Source organism: Dipteris shenzhenensis, chromosome 26 (assembly GCF_047967505.1).
Source record: "Dipteris shenzhenensis isolate YYH24624 ecotype China chromosome 26, Dip_SZ_1.0, whole genome shotgun sequence".
Classification (NCBI taxonomy): Eukaryota; Viridiplantae; Streptophyta; class Polypodiopsida; order Gleicheniales; family Dipteridaceae; genus Dipteris; species Dipteris shenzhenensis.
The window spans coordinates 28,089,457-28,106,387 of record NC_141621.1 but is presented as its reverse complement, the minus strand read 5'-3'; positions in this window follow the sequence as shown (position 1 = coordinate 28,106,387).

Genomic DNA, 16,931 nt, shown 5'->3' with positions numbered 1-16,931 from the left:
AGGTTCCTCCATCAGTGAGAATTTCCAAAGGACAACCAAAGTGTGAACAAATTTGATCAAAGAGAAATTTTGCAACTGTGCTTGCCTTGCTATTGGCTGTGGCCTTGGCCTCTGCCCATGAAGTCGCATAATCTGTGGCCACCAATAAATAATGCTTGCCCTGAGATGAGTGAGGGAGTGTCCCACAAAGTCCAACCCCCACCTCTCAAATGGTCCATATGCTGGAATAGGCTTCAAGGGCCCAGGAATCAACTGTCGCCTTCCAAAATTTTGGCATACTTTACAACTTCGACACCATTCATATACATCCTTATGGAGGCATGGTCAAAAGTAACCTACATTAAGAGTTCTCCTAGCTATGCTCGCTGAAGCAAAATGACTAGAGCATTCATGACACATTTCTAGGATTCTCCTAGTCTCCATGGGATGGACCACCTGATGGAGCACCTTATCTTTCCCCAATTTATAAAGAATGTCATAAACAATAGTATAGGGACAAGCCTTCCTTACCAATCTCTCCTTCTGTTGTGGAGTTAACCCTCGAGGAAACATGCCTTCTTCCACATATTGCTAAGCATCTTGTATGCCTACCAAAGAAACCACCCCTCGGTCTTGTACTACAATGGCATGAGTAGCTAACTCATCTACCCTTTGATTTTCTTTTCTGTTAAAGCTGTTGGTGGTGTCTCCCTTTCATCATTAATGTCCTCCTTATATTTCTTTTCTTCTCTTAGATCTTGCCATCCTATGAGCAAATCTACCATAGTGGACCTAGTGGTATTTTCAGTGACAAAAGAGAGAGAGAACTCTTGAAGCTCTAACAACCATTTTGCAAATCTCCCCCCATGATTAGGCTTGCAAACTAGATATGCTAATACAGAGTCAGAAGTAAGGAAGAAAAATGGCCGAGGTAATAAATAGGACCGAAACTTTCTGACTGAAAACACCAAAGAGAGAGCTTGCTGCTCCATTTCTTCATACATTGTTTCCATCTCTGCAAGCTATCGGCTGGCATAATAGATGGGTTGCATTCTACCTACCTCTCCTTTTTGTAGCAATACAGCACCAACTGAATGCAAAGATACACTTGGATTTACATAAAAGTCTTGAGACCAATCAGGGGGCTTTAATATTGGGCCCTTACTCATGGCCTCCTTAAGTTGCTGAAAAGACTCCTATTGCTCGACACCCCATCGGAAAGAAACTCCTTTTCTTGTCAACAAGTTCATGGGATGCACTATCTCTGTGAAATCATCACAAAAGCATTGATAATACTTGCTCTTTCCTAGAACCAGTGACACTCTCAGGACTTGGCAATGCCATGATTGCTTGAACCTTGTCCATATCCATTTGCAAGCCTTCTTCAGACACAATATGCCCCAACAAGACTACTTTTGTTGAGCCAAATGACAGTTGCTACGATTTAGACACCCTTTTGCTTCATCAATCCTAGCTAAGGCCATCTTTAACTTCTCCATGTGATCTATGCACTGAGAATAAATGCAAAAATCATCCAAAAACACCCTTATGAACTTTCCCAAGTAAGGCTTGAGTACTTGACTTATAAACCTTTGAAATGTAGATGGTGCATTGGTCAACCCAAAAGGCATTACTCTGTAAGCAAAAACTCCCCAAGGTGTGACAAATGATGTTTTCTTTTGATCTTCTTCCTGAATATGAATTTGAAAGTACCCATAAATATCCATCACATACAGAATACATCTCATGCCCTATTACTTGGTATAGTATTTTATCTTGGAATGGGAAAATGATCCCTCTTAGTGCATGCATTCAAAGGACGAAAGTCCACACAGACCCGCCACTTATTTCCTTTCTTTGGTGTGACAACTACAGGAGATGTCCATTCGGAATCATCAACAGGAAAGATGAATCCCGCCTCAAGTAGTTGTGTTACCTCTTTCTTTAGTGCCTTAGCTTGGATCACCCCCAATCACCTTAAGTGTTGCACAATTGGCTTGCTTTCTGGCTTCAACTCAATCTTGTGCTCTACAAGAGAGACTAGTCAAACCTATGAATAGCTTGTTGCAAAGAGACATGGAAAATCATCTAACATATCCAAGTACTGGAGCTTCTCACTACCTGATAGAGAATCACCAAGAAGCTCTTCATTGCATTGGCATCGTTTAGTGTGCTTGACATCCTCTATGAAGTTTCTCTACAGGATCTTCTTATACCACCACCTTGTTCCCTCCTGAATCATCCCGATCAGCACCAAGATAAAGACCAAATGCCACTCCTTCCACCTCACCTTTTGAGCTGGACTCCTCGGAGCTGCACCCTGTCTCTTCTTTTCATCGGTTAAGTCAGAGCTTGAACTCTCTGATGTTGAAGACTCCTCCTTGACAACTTCCTTTTTGCAACTTTTGATGTTGTAGCGCACCTTCTTATCATTTCCCCTACAAAATCAATTCTCTTGTATCCCACTTTTGAATAGCCTTCACCTTGCATAGCCAAGGCCTTCCCAAAATCAATGGATAGGCATGTGCATCTGGCTTGGTAGGGATCACCTGAAAAGTAGTCAGGACAGAATTTCCACATACATCCACTTCTAGATTCTTCACAACTCCCAAGGTCTTAACCCTAGTGTTGTCAAGCCAATTTGATGCGATAAGGAGAGGTAGTACTAGAGTATTTTAAACCAGCATCGATCATGGTCTTCTCACTCATGACATTAATCGATGCACCTCCATCAATGTAAACACTAGAAATCACTTGACCATCAATGATCACATCAACCACAGGTACATCATCATCAACATCTATATCTACCCTTTTAACAATAGGAATGGTACTTTTCTTCTTTTTCTTCTTTGACACTCTTGTGCTTGCTGGCTTTCCCCATTCTTTCCGTAGTTTTGGAGACAAAGCAAGTAATTGACCAAAGGTGATATGCTTCCTTTTCTTTAAGGTCAGACAAGTCATAGCTTCCAATGCCTTGTCCTAAAGGAAAGTCTGACTAGCTAATTCTCCTTTTAGATGCCCTCTTTTTCTTAATATGACACATTCCTCTTCCTGATGTTTCTCATCTACTTCTTCCTTGCTTTCTTCTTCTTCTTTTGCTTTACCACCACCCCGTTTAGCCATCATTACCTCTCTTTCCTCATCCCCTGAAGAAGCGTCTAACAAGGATACTTGTTTTTCTTCTTTCTTTCTCAATCTAGGACACTCGGGGCAATAGTGACCTTTTTCATTACAGTCATAGCAAGTGACCCCACTCTTATCTCGAGGCCTATTCTCACTCTTTGGTCCTCTAGGTTGTCGTGCGTTAACCTAATGCAATTTCAAATCAGCAAACTTTTCCATCAATTGGGAGATATTATGATCTAACTCAGAGGACTTTGGTACCTGAGGAGTGCCCATTACCTCCACCTTAGATGTTGAAGCTATTGAAGACACAAAAGAGGGTTCGATCTTTAGAGAAGCTTCTTTCTTGGTCGCAATGCAAACTGCCTCCACGTATGTTGTTGGATCTTTACCCATTACTTTTGATCGAAGACGAGGCTCCAAAGCCATAAAAAATTTACTCATGTTCAAGTGCTCCATCCCTACTTTGAGGGGCCGATGATGTAGATGCCACAACTCGCAAAGCTGCCCTTTCATACTTTGTCCATAAAGTTTCATATCGGATTGCCAACATAGAGACCATCTCACCCTCTCCTTGTTGATAGAACCGCTCCAACTGCAACATCAAAGCATTTGGCAACTCCACTACCCCAAATCTCTACTTCATTACAGCCACCACTTGGTCCCAGTCCTCCTTGGTAGAGTCCAGCAAGGCCTCATGCCAACTCAAGGCTACACCTTCAAGAAAATCAGGCAAAATCTCTGCCCGATCCTTCATGGACCATCCAGAAAGCCGGCATCCTCGAACAAAATCCCAAAGATAAGGCTCCGAGTCTTCCCCTTGGGTCCCTCAAAAAACAAGAATCTAATGATGAAACACAAAAGCGAAACACCAAGATCCAAATAATATCCCAAACAAGATCCCGCAGAGCCTTAGTATACCAAGACCAACTTATTATGCATAACCACTTGTTGAAAACCCTCCACAATGTGATCCTTAATAAAATCTTCAAAAATAAGTGACCAACCAGCACCATGAAAATATTGTGTATACATGCATTCAAGAATCACCCTTCTCACAATTGGAAGTGCACATAACAGCTTCAAGATATTGTACTCTTCATCATTTGCATAGCAAAAGAAGTTGAAAGCATTGAGAATCACCACTCCACTGTTATAGTCAAAAACTACCCAAAGACTCAACTCTTCTTCACACCAAGCTGCTAGTGCATGAAATAATCTCCAATCTATCATTGTGCCTACTGCCGACATTGTCAATTCACCAACATATTCAAGAGTGCAAACATAAAGGTTATGATCATGATGACCGTGCGAATAGCTTAAGCATCACCTTCAAAATCTTCTAGTTCTCTTAAACGGGCTGCGATCTCTTCTAATGGAGTTCTTCCGGGCATCTTCCTTATCACATCAGAAAACACATGCCTATACTAGGCATAACATGCAATCAAGTACACCCGAGACCCTTTACTAAGGTGGGATGGATCCAATACCAAACGTACCCAACGTCTCCACCAAAAGATGTGACATGAAGTTGGGGGTAATAAACTTCATGCACCTCTTCACTTCCTACTGCTTTCAAACTGAGTGATAGAGATATTCATCATTGGAAAAGAGACATTAAAAATAACCTTTTATGCCAAGATACCACACCATAATTTCGTCCCTTGGATGAGAATGAAGATGGTAACATTCCAAGTGATGTTGTACTCAAGCATAGGGAGAAGAAAAGGATCAGCAGAGGCCATAATCTCAGCAAGCCGGTTTATGCCAAAGAGAAGAGCGATACGTTATTGAAAGAAAATCTTGCAGCTCAACATGACATAAACTAATATATGTCAAGGAATTTGAAGGGGCTGATTGGGTCGGATGGGTAGGTTCCGAGAAAATATTGTACCTCCTTCATACACTACAAGGCTTAAGCCCTTTTTCGATGAATATACCGACGTTTTTTACATTAAATTTTTTTTTGACGGGCGCAAAGGTCGTTATCTACGTCACTATAAGCATAAAAAAAGAACGGTCTCTATATAAGCGTCGCTATATAGTGACGCTATCAAACGTCACTATATAGCGACACTAGTAAACGTCACTATATAGCGACACTAGTAAACATCGCTATATAGGACGATTAACAGAACTTAAAAAAAACATTAGTGGGGCTAAACAGGTCCATAGCAAGCCCTGTTTTGCCCCATTGATGTTTTTTTTAAGTAATTACAAAAAAAAGTTTTTTATTACAAAATTTCCCTTGTGGAAAGGGTGGTACATAACCGCTCAAATGAACCGATCGAGCGACAGAAGCATATACATGTCGAAGTTATACAACATTGTTTGTTACAAAATTACCCTTTCGAAAAGGGTTATACAAAATTGCTCAAACAAGCCGATATACAAAAGGATATACATGGCAAAGTATATGCAAACTACTACTACTACTACTACTACTACTACTACTGCTGCTGCTACTACTGCTCATTCGAATCGTCATCGTCGTCCTCATCCTACTAGCCTGATCCTTGGCCCTCGTGAGCTACGCCTGATCCTTGGCCCTCGTGAGCTACGCCTGATCCCTGGCCCTCGTGAGCTACACCTGATCCCTGGCCCTCGTCACTGCTCACCTCTGCTGATCAGAGGCTCGAGCTTTGATTCTAAGAGTGAAACCATATTAATTGGAAATTAGATTGGAACTTAAAGAATAAAATAGTTTAAAAAGTGAGATTACAAGTAGGGGTAGACTTATACTGTGCGAGCAGCCACCTCATCCCAATCAACCGTCGCTCCCATTGCCTCCTCCTCAATAAACCACGACTTTGTTCCTACGTAAAACACGCGTCTTGTCTCTGCGTTTGTAGGAAGGCGACCCATGACAGCTTTCTGTGGATCCAATTTACGAGAGTTAGTATACTTCCACCTTATTCCATGATAATTATGACCATGGCTATATACAAATCTAATAGTATACATCAGAGCGCTGCTCTCTATAGGATGTACCACTTACTCCCTTCAGAGCTTCTCATGTTTCAGTGGACACCTCTTGGGAGATTTTGGCTAGCATTTCCTCTTGGCACATTTGGAGAGCCAGATGTACTGAGGCCTTGGATGGCACCCAAATACACCCATTACAAGTGTTCACGGGTATTTGGTCTGACACGGTTCACACTTTGATAGCCATTTGGGCTAGCATGTAGGGCCCTTCACGGGCAGCCTCTTCTAAAAGGACTATATTTCTTCGAGTTTGGAGAGGTTCTCCCTTTTTCTCGGAGGTTTCTACCGGATTGAGATGGCACTATCAGCCTCAATCCTTTCTTTTTGGCTCTTGAGCTTTTCGTGCATTGCATGATGTATCCCGTATGGAGCTTGCTCTACTTAATAGAAGTCTCTTTTTGCAAAAAAAAATAAATAAAGAATCTCAATCTGCGTCTCAATGAGACGATCACAATAGATGATGTTGGATATATATGGGGACAAAAGCCCTATGCTATGAATGCTCAAGATGTGGAGTCAGCATCTATTTTTACCAATAATAGAAATATTGATATATCTTATGCGCTGCAAATATTCAAGGCTTTGGTGGATGGTAAGAAACCCCTGGTCTCTAATGTGGTCTTATGTCCAATCATGTTCTATCCAAATATAGGTAGCCACCGTGACAATGGAGTTACGTTTGAAGGACCTACCCATTTTGAGGAGACTTTCAGCAAGTTCTTCACACAAAGCCTTCGACAAATTCTGCATGAACAGGGTGAAGAGGCAAATTCCGAGAAATTTTTGAAAGAGGCAAAGAGAAATTTCTTGCTGCATTGTAAATTTGAGCCGATTGATGACCAGCATTATGCATATGCCTGTAATGAACTTGCTAGACAAGCAAGGGACTCAAGAAGGCTCACTACAGAGCACATGTCAAAGGTTCTTCCCTTCAATTTTTATATGGCTGCAATATACATTTTTAAGCATCAAACAAAATATTTGATTGAGTCTGAAAGACTAAATCATGATATTTTTGCAAAACGTAAGATAACCTCAACATTGGAAATCCTAATGAAAGTGAGGAATATATGGACTACACTTGGTTCTCCAGCAACACATTTGAAAAGAACTGCACAAAAGCTGATGCAGACACACTAGTCAACTTTTATACATGTTTAAGTGCAGTTGCACCAAGGGGAAGTGAAGAGCAGGAAGAATCTCTCACAAGCTTCAAGGTAGCAAGAGATAGATAACTATCTAGTGTGCTGTATGTTCCACAAATCAAGAGAAATTTGCTATCAATTGCTTCCATAACTAACCTTGACCATGAGGTGAGGTTCAACAAGACAAGAGCAAAAATTCTAGATAGTGCAGGCAATCTTGTTAGCACAGGAGTAAGGAGGAACAACCTGTATGAGCTAAGTGCTCTTACAGCCACCGCTAGAGTGGGCACAAGCAGACTTTGGCATGAAAGATTCGGCCACATTGGATTTGCAGTGCTGAAGGAGATGCAGAAGCAAGGTATGGTTGCTCACTTACCTGCAGTCACAAAAATCAAAGAACTGTGTGAAGCTTGCATGATGGGCAAGCAACAGAGAAAGGCATTCCCACAAGAAAGCAAGAATAGAGCAAACACTCCTCTAGAGTTGGTTCATGTTGACTTGTGCGGTAAGATGCCTACACAGGCCTTGGGGGGATCTTCCTATTTTTTATTGACTGTCGACGACTATAGTAGGAAGATGTGGGTGTACTTTCTTTGCAAAAAGGCTCAAGCTTTTGGTAAATTTAAAGAATGGCTACAGATTGATGAAAATGAAATAGGGAGAAAAGTGAAGAAAATCAGATCGGATGGTGGTGGTGAGTTTGTTTCTACAGAGTTTGGAGATTTTTGCAAGAGCAAAGGGATCAAGCGACAAACGATGACACCACATATGCCTAAGCAAAATTCAATTATTGAACACCAAATGCAGACCACGGTGGAGATGGGGAGGTGTATGTTGAAAGGTGCTGGAGTGCCAAACCACTTTTGGGCTGAGGCTATCAATACTGCGGTTTACATCCTTAATCGTAGCTATACAAAGGCACTCAAAGGTAAAACACCACATGAGGCTTACAGTGGTAAGAAGCCATCTGTCTCCCACTTCAGAACATTTGGGTGTGAATGCTATGTGCATGTACCAGACAAAGAGAGAAACAAGCTATAACCAAAAAGCACCAAATGTATCTTCTTAGGCTATTGTGATGAGAAGAAAGCCTATAAGTTGTATGACCGAGGCAAAGAAGATCATAGCGAGCCGCGATGTGGTGTTCAGGGAGCAGCCACATGCAGTGGAGGCAGAGAAGAGCTCTTCCACTTTATCATCAAGCGAAGAGGTAATTCACTATGGACCTATCCCAAGAGCTATAAAGGAGGAGGAAATATCAGATGATGAAGGTATAGGTCACCAACCTGTTGTTACACCATCGGAAAAGCCATTGCCGTGATGGATAAGGCAGCTCTACGACCATGATAACCAGATGCCTATGTCTGTTGAGCAGCATGCAGATGGACCAAGGAGATCTCAGAGAATCGAGGAGCAAAGGAGGGCTTATGCTCACATAGTCAATATGGCCTTGATGGCTAAGATTATTGCAGAAGTAAAGGAGCCTGCAAGTTTGAAGGAAGCACTTGCAAACCGAGATTGGAAAAATGCTATGCAAGTAGAATATGATAGCATCATGAAGAATGAAACTTGGGAGTTGGTAGATCAACCACCTCACAAAATGGTTATTGGCACCAAGTGGGTTGGGAAGGTAAAGTACAAGGCCGATGGGAATTTGGAAAAGTACAAAGCCAGATTGGTTGCACAAGGATTTTCGCAGGTTGAAGGGTTTGATTTTCAGGAAGCTTTCACTCCCATTGCCAGAATGGCCACTATTTGCACAGTACTATCAATGGCTACTCATAAAAAGTGGCCAGTTTATCAAATGGATGTTAAATCAGCATTCTTGAATGGTGACCTCAAGGAGGAGGTGTATGTGGCTCAGCCACTTGGGTTTGAGGCCTCCCATTCTAAGAACAAGGTATGTAAGCTGAAGAAGGCTCTGTACGGGCTGAAATAGGCCCCAAGAGCATGGTACTAATGGATCAACAAATTCTTTCATAAATTAAACTTCAAAAGATGTGCCTCAAATGCTAACTTGTGTGTGTATAGGAAAGGTGGAAAAACTGCTAATATTGTTCTATATGTGGATGATCTCCCTATTACAGGTGACTATGAAGACATGATCCAGCAGACTAGAAGGCATTGAGCATGGAGTTTGAGATGATAGACTTAGGCTTGATGCACTACTGTTTGGGGATTGAAGTCTGGCAAGAGCCAAGCAAGATCTTCATCTCTTAGGCTTGATGCACGACTGTTTGGGGATTGAAGTATGGTAAGAGCCAGGCAAGATCTTCATCTCTTAGCAAAAATATGCAAGGGAGATCTTGAAGGCATTTGGTATGCCCGAGTGCAAGGAGATAGCTACACCTATGGAGGTAAATGCAAGGTTGTCTATGGAGGATGCCTCACCACTAGTAGACATTGGGAGGTACATGAAGTTGGTCAGCAGTCTCATCTATCTGTGCAACACCAGACCGGACATCAGTTTTGCTATTGGCATTTTGAGCAGGTTCTCCAATAAGCCCCAGGAGAATCATTGGAATGCAGGGATGCGGGTGCTCAGGTATGTGAAGGGCACTCTTGATTATGGCATCACCTATGGTACGTGCACTTCCTTGGCTGGTCATTGTGACTCAGATTGGGGGCTGGAGATGTTGATTCTAGGAAATCAGTTTCTGGATATTGTTTCTCTTTAGGTTCAGGTATCTTCTCTTGGATCAGTAAGAAACAACCAACAGTGGCATTGTCTTCTACCGAGGCTGAGTACAAGGTAGCATGTTTTGCTCCATGTGAAGCAATGTGGCTGAGGAGGATCTTATGGCACATGGGAGTGCAAGAGGATGAGGCAACTGTGCTGAGGTGTGACAATCAAAGTTGCATGGCCATTGCTAAAAATCAAGTGTTTCATGCACACACAAAACATATAGAGATTCAGTAGCACTATGTGCGTGATTTGATTGAGGATGGGATAGTGGAATTGGTCTACTATCCAACAAAGCAAAATGGAGCAGATATCTTCACCAAGGCACTCGAACACCATATTGGAGAATTTGGGAATCTTCCAAGTCCCACTTTCAAGTAAGGGGTTAAGATTTGACCATGTGGCTAAAACTTGAACCCTTATTTGAAAGTGGGACTTGGGAGGATTCCTCAGTAGGGTGTTTAGGATGGATTCCACTCTCAAGTAATGGGTTAATATTTGACCATGTGGCCAAATCTTAACCATATTGGGAATTCCCAAACTATGTGAAAATTTCCAAATTACCTAATATAGTGTTCTCGGGAAGGATCAGCTTTAGGGTCATCTTCAAAGACTCGGCATTGGGCCAAGAAGGTAGTTCACCTACGGGTGGACATTGAGGGGGGGTGTTAGATATGCTCAATGCCCCACCCTCCTGGTAACCACCTGTGGTCCAAGGTGCTCAAGTTGTAAGGCCCCCATATATGAGGAGAAGCCATGTGTGAGCCCGATACACTGGATGGATCCTGACTTGCATGTCAGATGAGGTCTATCAATGAGACTGTTGATGGTAGAAAGGTGATTGTGGGGGAGCCCCTTATTCTTGTTGGGGCCTGGGGGCTGGCAAGCCCCCAGCTAAGGGGGCCCAGGGAGTCCAGTGGCCAGGGGCGGGACCCCTTGAGGCGATGATATAGGGAATATTCCCTAAATATTCCATGGACGACTAGTCGGTTCCACCGACTAGGTCGACTGGTCGGCTCCACCGACTAGGTCGACTGGTCGACTCCACCGACTACGTTGATTCGACTACCGCCTCCACAGCTATAAAGAGGCGACCTCCCCAGTCCACTGTATTAGATCAGTTCAGATCAGATCAGATCTTCCAGCTAGTAGCTCTTCACCTAGTATCTATCTAGATTGCCATCTAAGCTCCACTGTGGGAGCACATATGTGGATGGAGCCATCATCTGTACTACATCAGTATTGAAGGAAAAGTTTGTTCCTCTCCAGTTTGTTGTGTACTCTCTATTCTTTGTTCAGTTCTTGTTCTGCTGCATCGTGTAATTTAACAGTTACTTATGAAGGTCCTTTGTTACTATCACAAAAGTCAAAGGTTGAGAAAAAAGAGGTGACTAGCAAGAATGTGGAGGCCCATGAAGTATTTGTCGGATAGCTATGTAACAATGGCAACAAAAAAACTCCTCAAGAAAGAATGGTTTTTTGGTAGGAAGGACAAAGATCATTGCATGGAGGAGTGCATCAATGTACAGGTGAAACGTGATGCAGTGGATAGTGTGATCAGATATTTGCTCGTAGAAAAAGTAATTCCTAGTGGTCAATGCAATATTGACCCTAATATTGTCTCAGGGGGGTCACTATATATAAACTCTCTATATCACGTGCGTTCAAGGGTTATTTGTAAAATCCCTTATCCGTAGATTTTTCATTAATAAAATGTACCCTTTTTCTATACAAATCTGTAATTTTTTTCTAAAATCATTTTAAATAATCCCTTATGTAAGTTAAATTCTGTAAATTTTAGAAATTAAAAATATCCTTTTGTTGAACTCACGTGATAGGGTTACATAAGATGAGTGACCCCCCCGAGAATATTGTGAAGCATATATAGCCGCTTTATCCACAGCTAAAGAAAAGGCATGGGTGCATAAGTGGATGAAGAATCAAGAAGATGGGGCCAAAGTAGTCACATCTTCGTGAGAGCTCAAATCCCACCACAAGTGATTGCATATGTTAAGAATCTTGCGAATGAGCATAAACTGAGAATAACAAGTGCAGTCAACCATGGCTTTCAATTCAATGTGAACATCACTTCAGAAGCTAGAAAGCTTGTAGCATACAGGGGCATTTCAAATGAGGACCTTTTAATTGATGAAACAAGCTGGGAGAAGCCCCAAGCTGTATTCTTTATTGATGAGGTTTCTTCCAATGATATTCACCAATTCATCGATAGAATACTATATACCACCATTAGTAGAGCTGGAATTTGCAATATTGTGATTTTTGTCAATAAAGAAAACAAGGAAGAGATACATAACACTTTGAAGAAAGTTCATGCCTCTGATTTCAAGATCTACAATAGTGTGTATGCATCCAAGACAAGCAAGAGAGAATGTGGATTAAAGATCCAATGCCTCGAATCATTCCTCTTATGCATGCAGAGTCCATATATTGACCATTCTCTACAACATAACATAAGGGGAACTTCCAAGAGTTTGTGTCTCATGCTAGAGGAGAAAGAATTCCACTAGTCCTCTCATCATCAAGTGCACTCCAAAATCTATGAATGTCCTCCAAAAAGTGGAAGTCTTTTGATTACTATGCTAGAATACCTACAATTGCCTAATTGGGAGGTCACCCTATTATGGATGGGATATCTTTTTGAAGATCTTCTCAAAAAGTATATTCCACTAATATTATTGAAAGAAAGGCTTGCATGGAACACTTCCACTTGCAAGTTGATCTAACTGTCAGCTACGAGAAAGAGGTGGAACATAAGAGGATTGGAGATGATGACATGGAAGATCTTGATGGCTCCCCATATAAAGAAGAAGGTGATGCAGATGATGACATGGATGATCTTCTTGATTCACAAGAATACTCAAAGAAATCATGGACATATATCCTGGTATGACCCTTTACTTTTCTTTTACAGCATTACATTTAACTATAACCTATCAGTCTCACAATCTTTTGTATTTTTTACAGACGACAGAGGGGAAGGAAGAAGAAATGAGCTCACGTGGATTTGAAGTCAGGAAGGCCACAATATTACCTTCAAGTTTAATTGATATGGTGATTGCTAGAAAAATTGAAAGTGAAATATTTATGACAATAAAAGGATCACCAAAAGAATTTCCTGATATAGAGAGTCAACTACTTCGCTTCTATGGGAACTCAGAGCATATGATGATGGTGCGGCTCACGCTTAAGAATTACGAAGATTTATCCAAGCTATAAGAAATAGGAAGAAACTTTGATATTTAGGTTGTGATTGGACAACGACCTCAATATCTATCATTTGGTCCAGAAGAATTTCAAATCCTAAGATATCGAGGAAAAGATGTTATGATAAAGTCATAATGGTTGCCCTCAGGTTTGATACAGACTTTATCTTTGCTTAGTATTTATACATTGATTAAATCTAATGAGCTATTGTTTGGTTATTTTCTTTATCTTGGCTTAGTATTTATATATTGATTAAATCTAACGACGTAATGTTTGGTTATTTTTTTATGTAGTATAATGATATCTTGGTTTCCTGTAAATTTTGCAAAGTGTGTATATATTGTAGATTCCCTTCTTTCTACATGGCTAAACAATACTAAAAAGCCACTAGAAGATATCTACACCTGGCTGCAAACTCTCAATATGGACAACGTACGAGTTATCATTTTTCCATATAATGAGACATAAGTGACATGGCAACCTCATATTTACTTTTGCGAGATGTAAGATGGAGTCAAATAATAAAGATTCTTAATTGGTCATGCAAGAAACACTGGAGTTTAGTAGCTTTGGACCTACAAGCCAATAAATGCTATTTTTCCAATTCAATGCCAAGATATCATGGCAATGTGTTAGCGTAAGTATATAAATTTCATGGTACACTTACTCTTAATGCATTGTAACTTTCATGGTATGTATCTTTTGCGATGCAATTATTCATTCCCTTGTATGTTATGATGGATAGGTCCACATCAAGGTTAATAAGTGCAATTGAACAAGTCACAAACTATGACGGTGACTTGCAAGAAGTAATGGACTGACAATGATGTGAGGTTATAGAGCAAAATGATCCATACAGCTATGGGTGGAGAGTGTGCTACAACTGCAAGCTGCACCTCAATGAAATATTTGATGTGAAGGGCCTACAATCCTCAATGTCTACATATTCTGATGTAGAACTATATACATTTGTGGCTCATACTATTGGATTCATAATTGCTCAATCTCCAATTAAAATAATTGAGACACCCAAGTCTGCATCAAAGACTCTCAAGGAAGTAGAGACTCAATATACTCCCAATCCATCATAGCCTTTGAAAGAGTCTACTCCCAAAGCATCACAATCGACTCCAGCCGCCACAAAAGTTGAGATTCAACACAACCCTAAGGAGTATAAACCCAAAGCATCATAAGGGAGTCCACTCGTGGAAGTAGAGACTCAATCTACTGCCAAAGAATCATACCCTTTAGGGAGTTTATGCCCAAAGCATCCCAGCAAAGTCCACGAGTGGAAGTAGAGCCGCGGACATCACATCCTCCCAAGGAGTCTATGCCCAAGGAATCACCATCTACCCCACACTCAAAAGAAGAGATTCAATATATGCCTGGGGAATCACAACCTCCACATGTCCTTCCCCCATGCATCCATGAAGATGCCACCTATCACAGTGATGTCATAGAAGATCGTATCATCACCCTCTGGCATGTCTACATCATTTGAATCTTGCCTGCCCCCACCATTACCCCCAAAGCACTATGCCATGCATCCTCGAGAGCTCTCCGTGCTGCTACACCCGCTGCCATGTCATGACGAGCTAGTACGATGGGCACTCGCCTCTGGAGAAGGGACTCCCAACTGCATGGGAGTATGCTGGCAACTCTGCGAGGCAGAAGGGCCTCCTCACCCGCAGGGGAGAAGGGACTCCAGACCGCACAAGAGAAGGGACTCTTGATGATCGAGGAGAAGGTTGGCGGCTCTGTTGTGCCTGCTAGGCTATCTCTACTCCATAGGAGTAATCTCAGCTGGTGTGGGTATGGGGTGGTGGTTTGGAGTCTGTACTGCTAACTCATGGGGGGTGTTTTGAGTGCTCTTCATGTATGTGTATAACTCTTGTGGAGTGGGAGGGTGCCCCAAAATGTTATATAGCTCTTTTAATACGGCATCTCGAGGATTAGGCGAGGCTCCTGAAGAGGTTCCTGGCCACATGATGAACTGCAAAAAAGAAAAGAAGATTTCCATCATGCATGCCCTCTTTCCATGTGCATATATTGAAAGAGTTATGCCAATTTCCCAATTTTCCTCATGCGACCCCCTGATTTCTGTCATGCATGCCCTCTTTCTTTATCCTGCACTCATGCTACAGTCTAATTTCCCTCATCCAATCCCTTATTTCCATCATTCATGAAATCCCTTATTTCCTCATGAATGCTTAAGGCATTGAAAATTCGACTTAAACATGCATGCAAGGGAAAGGATAAAGGAAAGATTAATAAAGAGAAGAGAAAGAGAAGGAAGAATGGAAGGAGAAGGGGGATGGGGGAATGGAAGGAGAAGGGAGAATGGAGTAAGGATAAGGGAGATGGGAAGGGGAAGGGGAAGGGGAAGGAGAAAGAGAAAGAGAAGGAGAAGGAGAAGCAGAAGCAAAGGTCGGTGCTGCATGTAGAACTGCACTATTGGAGTGCATCTATAGACATGGCGAACAGCACGTCTATAGGCACACTGGCTACGTAGTTTAGCAAACTTTTTGATGCACTGTTAGATGTGCTCTGACAAAAAAATCTGGATAAAAAGCTGACAACGACAGATGCCTAACCCCAAAAAGGACAAAAGTACCCAAAAACATTTTTTCCTACATGCGATAAAGGATGAATCTAAAGAGAACAACTTTCAGAGTGTACAAGAAGCATCATAGATTGAGAGAGAAGACCAATTAACAAGAGAATTACCTTGGATAGAGGTATGAAAAGTTTCTTGTCTTTCTTCAAAGCTTCCTCTCCTTCTTCTCGTGTGGCTTCCTTCTTCACCCTCTACTCTTGTTGTTGAGATATCAAGCTCCACTCATGATATGCCAAGGTGACCGTTGTACATTTATGTCACCGACTTGTTAGCTGCAGATGCAGTTGGTACACCGCCCATGAATAATAGTTGGATGACAGCTATCTTTATGCACTCTAGTTAGTGGCTCAGTTATTATTCCACCTTAGTTAGCTGAGTTTGGTTTGAGACCCACACATAGGGTTCACCTATTTCTTTTGTATAGAGAGAGAGTTCTTTTGGCTTTCACAACTAAGAAGAGGAAAACTATTTTTAGCCTCCACCTTTGTGTGTATTCCCCCATTGTGTATGTGAGAAAGCTGCAAGTGAGACTCCTTATCTCTCTCCCACTCTCTTCACACTTGTGTGCTTGGGGATGAGTATGTATGCCTAGATATGAGTGTGTGTGCCTGGAGTTGAGTGTGTATCGTTGGAGATGAGTGTATTGAAAGGTTTGCAAGCACGGCTGAGTTTGAAAATGAGTGAAATGTAGGTTTAAAAACCGGTTTGTGCATCTAAAAGCACTTCCAACAGTGTGTCTACACTATGTTTTAGACACACCTATAGATGCGTTCCACAATACAGACGTGCATGATAGATGCACTATAGAGTTTTCTCATTAAATTTGCAAGCACAAATACATTTTTAGGGTTGTTTATTTGTAGGATGTCTTCATCTTCAACGTGTACCTACAATGAGGATGAATCCCTCCATATCCACCATCGAGAAATGTGGTTGGAGCAAAAAATCAAATGTATGTGTGATCAATGTCAAGGAAACATGTATCATGCACGTAGAATTACAATTAATCACATCTCAAAGATGGAGAATGGGATCCGACCGTATCCATGCTAAGTGTTAAAGTGTTGAGGTTGATTGAGATACCTATGGGTGTTCAAGTGTTTGATATATGATCCTTTTCTAATTTGATATAGGATGTAGTGCCACACCCGCATATGCCCTATGCTCATCG